Here is a 9,410-nt window from a genome sequence, read left to right on the forward strand (position 1 = left end):
GTTGAAGTGAGTTCTCGGGAGGTTTCTACCCAATTCTAATGAGAATTCTACCCACATCGAGAGATTGGGATAAAATTCTCAATAGAATTGCCCAAGTTCTCTGGAGATTTTTTTTCCCCCCTCTGGAGATTTTGAACGAGATCTCTCTAGCTTTGGAATACATTCTCATCTCATATTTGGAATGAGTTCTCATGATATTTGGGTAAAAAAATCTTGCTTGAGTACTGCTTGAGTTCTCACGAGATTTGGGCTGAGATCTCATAACCTCTTGTGGTGGGAACCGACACTGCCACTCTGCCCAGAGTCGTGCACTGCAGCTCATCACTGCTTACAGTGGCAACAAGCTACACAGCCTTGCAATTACTGGTCCCACACTGCATCTCAACACTGACTCTAGTGGCTGTAAGAAAGGCTGCAAAGCCTTCTGCTATCTCTGGCACCGCAGCTGACCTCTGCCTCCAGTGATGGGAATTGACACTGCCCCTCCTTCCAGCGTCTCACGCTGGAGTTCATCACTGTGCCCAGTGGCGTGAAAGGGTGCAGCGTTTTTCAGTATCTTGCACTGGAGCTCACCACTGTTTCCAGTGGTGGCAAGCTGCACTGTCACATCACCTTGCTCCTCTCACGGTGCAGGTCATCACTGCCTCCAGTAGAAGTAATCAGCACTGCAAAGCATTCCAGCATCCCTCTCACTGCAGCTGATCACTGCCTCCAGTAGTAGGAAACTGCACAGCCTCTCCTTGCAGTGTCCTAAAGTGCTGCTCACCAGTGCCTCCAGTGACGGGATACTTCACTGTCATTCCTTCCAGCATCTCCTATGGCAGCTCAGCTCAGCACTGCCTCCAGTGGTGACATGCTGCACAGCTACACCGTCCATGGACTCGTGCTGCATCTCAACACTGCCTCTCATGGCCATGAGAAGCACTGCAAATCCTTCTGGCGTCTCTTACACTGCAGCTGACCACTGCCTCCAGGGACAGAAACTGACATTTCCATTTCTTCCAGCGTCTCACCGCTGGAAGAAATGGAAGACATCATCCAAGTCTCTATCTGACCATAAGCAGCCACCTAGCTTTAGATGCTGGCCATTCCACCACAGCCTAGGCCCAATGGAATAATGTCAGATGAAGGAACACATTCTATGTTAAAAACACACACCAAGTAAATCTCATCTTCCCTTTCTAATCAAAGCGTCTCACCACTGCAAGCTGCACTGGCATGTCTCCCAGCTCACCACTGCAAGCTGCACTGGAATGTCTCCCAGCAGATATCCCAATGCAACTCACCACTGCATCCAGTGACAGACTTCTGCACTGCCATTCCATCAAGCAGCTCTCATTATTCAGCTTTCCACTGCTGGAGGCAGTGCTAAGTTCCAGTGTAACAGATGCTGAAAGATGAGGCAGTTCAGCTTACCGCCAAGAGAAGCAGTGCTGAGCTGCAGTGAGCAAGATGCTGGAAGACATGCCACCGGAGCTTCCAGACGATGGGTGCCATGGATAGACACCGTGCAAGGTGTGGGAAGACGAGGCAGTGCTGAGTTGCAGTCTGCGGGACGGTGGAAGATGTGCCAGTGTGGCTTGAGACCATTGGAGGCAGTTGAGAGCTACACTGCGTGATGCTGGAAGGCCCGGCAGTGCAGGTTCACACCACTGGAGGGAATGGTGAGCTGCGGTGTGAGACTCACTGGAAGGCATGGCAATGCTGCTTGCCACCACTGGAGGCAGTGGTGAGCTGCAGTGGGAAACACGCCAGAAGAGGAGTCAGTGCAGCCTCTTGGCTCTGAGGGCATTGGTGAGGTGCTGGTTGAGAGACCCTGCAAGGTGAGGCACTGCGGTTTGTTTTTATGGGAGGGAGTGGTGAGCTGTATAGTCTGTTTCCCCAGGCTCAAGAGTGGTGGTAACAACCCCTGGAGCCGTCCCCCCACTCAGCATTTCACCGTGTCCCCAGGTTTGGTGGTAACAGGCTGTCATGATGGTGCAGGAGGGTCCTCCCGGTGGGGGGTCTGTAGCCTGGGGGAACCAAACCCCACTCATGTTGCATTTGGAACCAATGAGTTGAGTGTTTGGAGAGTATGTTTACTTCTCCAAAAAGGACAATGGCATTGGTTGACTTTAGAAGGAAGTTAATTACCACTTAAGAAGCAAGTGTGTGTCTCTCCTTCCAGAAGTTGGAGCAGGTGTGCAGGCTTTAGGTGAGAGGTTCCTGCTTATCCCCACCTGACAACCCTTCTCCACTCTGGCACCATGAGACTCAAAGTTTTGAAATCAGCATCTGAGTCAGTCATGCAACTTGTCACAGGATGTCAGCGTTCAGAGAAAGCAGCAGGCCCATTGGCTGCAAGGTTACATCCATGTCAGGACGGGAGATAAAACTTCTCTTTAACCCCAAACCTCCTGGGCTTTTCTCTTGTTTCTAGTGGAGCCACAAAGTCAAACTGAAGCACCTGTTAACAATCTAGAGTTCCTTTGTTTCCCTGCAGGTAGAACATAGCAGTGGATCCCATTTTCTCTGTTCATTTCTGGCTTACCAAGGTATTTGGAACATCCCTTTCCTCGGCAATCGCTTTGATTAGAAAGGGAAGATGAGATTTACTTGGTGTGTGTTTTTAACATAGAATGTGTTCCTTCATCGAACAGTGTTTATTCCATTGGGCCTAGGCTGTGGTGGAATGGCCAGCATCTAAAGTTAGGTAGCTGTTTGTGGTCAGATAGAGACTTGGATGATGTCTTGTCTTTTGTCAAAGGTGATGTTTCCTAATTGATTCATCTTTTCATCCAAAGAGTTATAGTAAAGGCAGAGAGAAAATTCAAAATGATTCCAAGGAGGCTTTGACAATTTAAAAATGAAGCTTGACTTTCTAGTTTCACTAAATGGATCATCTAGATAGTTGGACTTGCCGTATTTTCTCTGTAGTTTCATTGGTGGGGAAGTCAGCAGGACAGTCTTTGGGAATTCTCCTGGAATTCCCAAATTCCAGGCATGCTGGTAGCTTCAAGGGGCTTGGTGTCAGGAACTCTGGGGTGAATTTCTGTAGCTGCTTGCCTGACACTGGGTGAGTCAGGTTATCCCACGGGTTTCCTCTTCCCTTCTTAGGAGATTGCAAGCAGGGAATATTCTGCTTAAAGCAGAATCCTCCTGCACTGTCAGTGGGCGTGTGGGCTGTTGCAGCCATTCTGGAAAAGAGTATGGCGGTTCCTACAAAAGCTAAAAACTGAACAACCCTAGGATCCAGCTATTGCACTCCTAGGTATTGCCCCAAAGGACACAAAAATGCATATTCAATGGGGTACAAGCACCGTGATGTTTATAGCAGCATTATCAACAATAGCAAAACTATGGAGGGAGTCTCAATGTCCATTCACTGATGAATGGAGAAAAAGATGTGGAATGAATACACACACACACACACACACACACACACACACACACACACAATGGAATAGGACCAGCTTCAAAAAGAATGAAATCTTACAATCCGTAAGGATGTAGATGGATCTAGAGTGGATTAGGCTAAGCAAAATCAGTAAGGAAAGACCAATACCCTGTTGACTTGACTCCTGTGGAATTTCAGAAAGAAAACAGATGAACATAGTGATGGGAGAGAGAGAGTTCAATGAGGAACAGACTCAACCAGAGAGCACAAATGGAGGGTTGCTGGAGGGCAGGGGTGTGGGGGGAAAGGCTAAATGGATGATGGCTATTAGGGAGGGCACTTGTGATAAGCTCTGGGTGTTCTCTGCAGGTGAGGAATCACGAAATCCTACCCCTGAATCAAAGAAATTAACACTGCATTGAAATGGATAGGAACTGAAGTCATTGAAGAAAAGAAAAAAACTATGTTCTGCTTCATGAAGAGTGAGGTAAAAATGGAGTGATTTTCGCTCTCCTATTCTGTAGATGATAGTTTTCAAACACACTGTGGCAGGATACACTAGTTTTTTATTGCATAAGGAGAGCTGCCATGAAAGATTCAGATCTCAGAGCACGTTGATGTTCCATTGATAGGTTCCCTCCAGTTTGCCCAGGTAGAAAGGGGAGTGGAGAGAAATAGGACAGAAGAGGAAAGGAGGTGTTAGCCATTCAGTAGGTAGCCTTCCCCCTTTCCCATGAAAGCCTCGGGCCAGTGTAATTTTGGATGAAGGGGCAGGGGGAGATCCTAGAGCTTTGTAGCAGTCAGGGGAGTCCCAGGTCTGGGTAGAGCTGACAAGGCTCATGGAGGAGAGCGGAGTGCATTCTGCAGGAGGCTGTGGGCAGGGCTGGCTCCAGGGGTGGCTCCGTGTCTCCTGTGACAGCTGTGACAGGTCAGGGCTGTGAGCAGGCTCCTGGCTGAGGACAGGTGAGGCCCGGGTGGAGAGCAGGCATGGTACCTTCTTCTGTGCCACCGGCCTCAGCCAACACACACAACCTCATTGTCCCTGTCACTCCAGTTCAGACTTCTCTGCGTTACCAGGTTGAGACCTTGGTTTGTGGTTTCTTTGCATCAGACCTTGGTTTCTTTCTTTGCATGTGGGTGAAGTTTCAAAAGTTCGATGTTTGGAATGATGGGTGGGTCATTGGAACATCTGTTCCCCTTGTATTTCCTGCTCTTCTTTCAGTCACTGAAGTGAATCAGACCTGCTAGTGGAAGAGAGAGTCTGTGTGTTTTTCTTTTCCCGTTTTTCCTTAAACAATGGGAAAATTTCAGTCTTCTGAAATAGTCCAAGATTCCTTTGTGGGGGGTTCATGTTTTTCTCTTCCGTGAACCACTTTGATATTTGAAATTATTTTTGAGGGGCACCTGGGTGGCTCAGTCATTCAGCATCTACCTTTGGCTCAGGTCATAATCGCAGGGTCCTGGGATCGAGCCACGCACTGGGCTCCCTGCTTGGCGGGAAGCTGGCTTCTCCCTTTCCCACTCCCCCTACTTGTGTTCCCTCTCTTGATATGTCTCTGTATGTCAAATAAGTAAATAAAATCGTTTTAAAAAGAAATTATTTTTAAAAGTAAAGCACAGACTCAGGGTTGTAACAGGGTGCAGTGCCCTATGTGAGGGGGAGGAATGGAGGAGGAGTGTAGGTTGTTTAGGAGCCCAGGGAGAGGCTCATTGTGCTCCCAACAGAACACAAGCCCCGGTTAGCCACCCCTAGCGGGGCAGTGGGGAGGTGGTGTGTGTGTGTATGGCCGCTCACCTGGTGGCCCATCCTGGGCTCTGAAACCTGACCTGGTGAATCATTTGGGACTTGAACTGGGGAATTTATGAAGAAAACAGAATGAACCCTGGAGGGTGCTGGCATCCTTTGCACTTGGACAACTCCATGGAGCAAAGGAACTCATCACCTGTGAAGCACGTCAGCTCCCTGTGTGGGCTTTGCTTCCTGGGAAGAGGTTGTGTCTTCATCCTTATCTGAACCAGAGCCATGTTTTCTGGTTATGGAGACCCAGACCTTTACGTGACCACGTCATTATTATTCTTGTTATTTTAAGCAAGCAATGTAGACATTGACTTCGAGATCCAAATACCAAAAGGAAAAACATAAGGTCAACTATATATATGAGAATTGAACTTGTGGTGCCTCTCATTAGTATGGGCAATGCAGGGATCCCGTAGGAGAAAGAACATGGAATTTCATTTGGATAGAAGTATGCCGTGCACACGTAGTGTTTTATTCTATCCTCTACCTTACTTCTCTGAGGGGAAAATAGAGGGTGACTGGAGCTTGGTTTCTGATTTGAAGGAATGGGAGACAAGAGATTTGAAAGAGAGTGTTCATGCGGATGTGGTGCTCCGTGCCCAGCGAGGGAGGGTTTGCAGCTGGGACTTGGAAGTGTTGGTGTTCAGGGAGGAAGTGTGGGTTGTCCTAGATGCTGCACATAGAGTCGCTCAGCTGATCTGCCTAAATGGACTTGTTCCTGCCTTTTGAAGGGCAGCTTGAAGGTGGCTTGAAACCCGAGGGCACTTGAGTAATGATCTGGAAGGGACATCTGGGTGGGCCAGTGTAGACAAACCCAGGGAATTCCGGAACATGTTTCTGAGGCTGGAGTTGGCTTCTCTGTGAGCAGCATTGAGCTTGGGAGGAAAGCAGTGTCTCGGTCTTAGGAGTCACCGTGGCAGCAGGTGTGAGCATGATAGGGCAGTCAGATCAGGTAACTGGGACACTGTGAGGCTGTGGCAGTGGCCCTCACTCTTGATGCACAGGCCAGCTTGCTCCAGGGATAGGACTCTGCTCCCCAGCCAGCCCTCCTGCTGCAGATGTGATAGGAAACTTGCTTCCTGTTGGGTTCTCCAGCCCTCATCTCAGCAGGGGGCTTGGTGGGAAGCAGCCCACAGGCAGCATTATGGCTTCTTGCCCAGTGTGCCCCTTGCTTCCTTGGACGAGGCACCGCAAATGTCCTCTGTCTGTTGTCTGTGAATTCAGCTGTAGAAGCACTTCTTCCAGAGCCACACCCCTGAGAAATCCTCCACATTGCTGTGCTGTGTGCAAGAGGCCAGTGTTCATTTGGAACTGAAATCTCAGCTCCTGCCATTAGGTTCCAAGGCCACACAGTACCCCAGTCTCTTTGAAGCTCTCGTTCCACATGGGGCCTGGCATACGAGACTCAGACTGAACCTGGGCGGCCTGCTGCTGGTGGTTCCTTCCTGAAAACTGTGCAGCAAAGCCTGGTTTGTGATCATGTCCCAGGGAAGAGGGACAGGTGCCCCATTCTGCCCCAGCAGACTTCAATCACAGGTGGCTGGCGCAGGGAGGAGAGATGTCTGTTTCCCAGGACCTTGGCCAGAGGGAGATTTGGACCCCAGGATGCTTCTCTGCTCAACTTTCTCAGATGAGCACATCGGGCAAAGGGAGGAAGTGTGTGTGCTCACCTGGAATCAAAAAAGGCTTCTGGTATGAGGTCTCATGTGAAAGCGGATTCCTCTTATGGTTCATTTTCCTGATGGTCTTCAGGGTGCCATAGGGGGACCCATTGTCCCAGGCATCCTGGCTGTCCAAGAGCTCTGATCACCTTTTCCCCCAGGGTTCTGGACTAGAAAATCAGAGGTAGTCAATGGTGAAATCATCCGAGTAGACCTCCATTTCTCCCTTGCTGAGATGGCCTGGTGATTGTGATAACTGCTCTGGAAATAGAAAGCAGGAGATAGGGCTCGGGTGCTGAAGGGGAGGTGGCAGTTTTGCTTGCTCTTCACATAGGAGCCAGCTGGGTCTTTACTAGGAAGGTGATTCTTGAGTCAAGTTTAAAAGAAGGTCAGTGATATCACTCACTTAGAGCTTTTTACACAGAAGGGAAAGCATATGCTAAGCATATCCAAAGGCCCTAGGGCAGGAGCATACCAGGTATGTCCAGGAGGAGCAGGAAGGCCCTGTGGCCAGAGGAGATAGTTAGGACATGACCTCAAGGAGGTGACAGTAGGGTGACAGAAAGCCATTGCAGAGCTGTGACTCTATGGGACCTTGTTCCACTGGGTCATCCTGGCTACAGTGTTGAGAACAGATGACACAGTGTTAAAGATGGGAAAGGGAAGTCAATGGTGAAGCTTTTCCAGGAACTCAGGCAAGAGATGGGCTCCAGTGTGGACCAGACAGGCAGCCTTGGAAAGAGGGGTTAATGCTGGATGACTGGGAGGCTCAATTGGTTAAGCCACTGTCTTCAGCTCAGGTCATGATCCCAGGCACCTGGGATGAGTCCTGCACTGGGCTACTTGCTTGGCAGGAAGCCTGCATCTCTCGCTGCCTCTTCCTGACACTTTGCCTGCTTGTGCGTGCTCTCTCTCTCTCTGACAAATAAATTAATTAATTAAAAATCTAAAAAAAAATCTTTTTTAAAAATTGAGAGGTTAGTACTATTCTGGGTACCTATTGAAGATGGAGCTCACAGGATTTGCCAATGGGTTCGATATTAGGAATGGGAGAAAGGAGGAATTGAGTTAACTCCCATCTCTTGTGGGTTGTCCTGAGTGAGGCAAAGGAGGAGGTTTCTGGGGGCAGGAGGTAGTTCGTGTTCCACCTGCTGAGGAAGGTGTCTTTCACAGTGGACCTGCTGAGGTTTGTGTCCGGGAGATCTCTGAACATCTACCCCCTCAGTAACTTTCAAGTACAAGTCTTCCCCACTTTTATCAAAGTTCATGGTAAGACACTTGTCTTTTTGGAAAGATCCATGTTATTACCCAGCTCCACTAGCAGGAAGAAACCTGAAGAGGATTTCCCTCTTATGAAAAAAGTCAAAAAGTGGGCATCGCATTCAGCATCTGTTTTGTGGGGAACCACTACAGAGGCTGCGTGCATCCCAACCAGCTCTTTCCCGGGCACTGCTCTCTGCACCCAGCCACCAGCACTTTGAATTGTGTCTGGGAGCATCTGCTGTGCTTTATCTCCATTCATTTTGGGCATCCTTTAGGATGTTGTGTCCTGAGGCCAAAGAACTTTTGGCGTCTGAACATGCTCACTCATTTTTCTGTAGAAATGAATGTTCATTCCTTTTTCCATTTACACCACTTCTGCTGTGAAAGGTTTCCTAGGAACACTGTACTTTCAAGTAGCAGGGGAGCCTGTACCCCATCCTGCAGGGTTAGCTTTCATCTCCATGTTTCACAGAACATTTCATGACTTGCGGATTTTATCACTCAAACATGGCACCTTTGACTACCTTCACCCATTTACCCCCACCATCCCTGAATCTGGCAACCACCAATCTGGTCTCACTATCTATGAATTCAGTATTTTTTTTTCCACATGGAATGTCCATGAGAGCCTCTGGTGTTTGTCTTCCTGTGTCTGAGTTATTTAGCATAATGCTCCCAAGGTCAATGTTTCCATGTCTGGTTATTGCTGATTAATGTCTGGTTAATGCTGCCGTGAGCATGGGAGTACATCATTCTTTTGGGGGGCATGTTTTTGTGTTCACCAAAGAAATACTCAGTAGAGCAAATACCGGGTCATGTGGTAGTTGTATTAATTTCTCCCAGAATCTCCACAGCATTTGTCACAGTGGCTGCACCAATTTCCATTCCCACCAGCAGTGCACAGGGTCCCCTGGTGTACACACCCTTGACCACACCTGTTGTCTGTCTCTGGGACGATTGCCCTTCCCACAGTTGTGAGATGATAGCTCATTCTGGTTTTGACTTCTGTTTCCCTGAGGACAATCAGTGATGTTCAACAACTTTCTCTGTGTCTGTTGGCCACCTGCATGTCATCTCTGGAAAGTAGCTAGTCACATATTCTCCCCAGTTTTTATTCAGTTTTTGTTTGGATTTGAAGGAGTGTTTTGCATATTTTGGATATTAGCCTCTTCTCACACATACGATGTACAGATCTTTTCTCACTGGAGAGGTTGCCTTTTAAGGGTTTGATGGTCCCTTTTGTCGTGCAGAAATTTCAGCTTGATGTCCTTCCACCTGTTTATTTTTGCTTTTGTTGCCTTTGCTTTTGGTG

This window comes from Mustela erminea, chromosome 7, assembly GCF_009829155.1.
Source record: "Mustela erminea isolate mMusErm1 chromosome 7, mMusErm1.Pri, whole genome shotgun sequence".
In the NCBI taxonomy this organism is placed as follows: domain Eukaryota; kingdom Metazoa; phylum Chordata; class Mammalia; order Carnivora; family Mustelidae; genus Mustela; species Mustela erminea.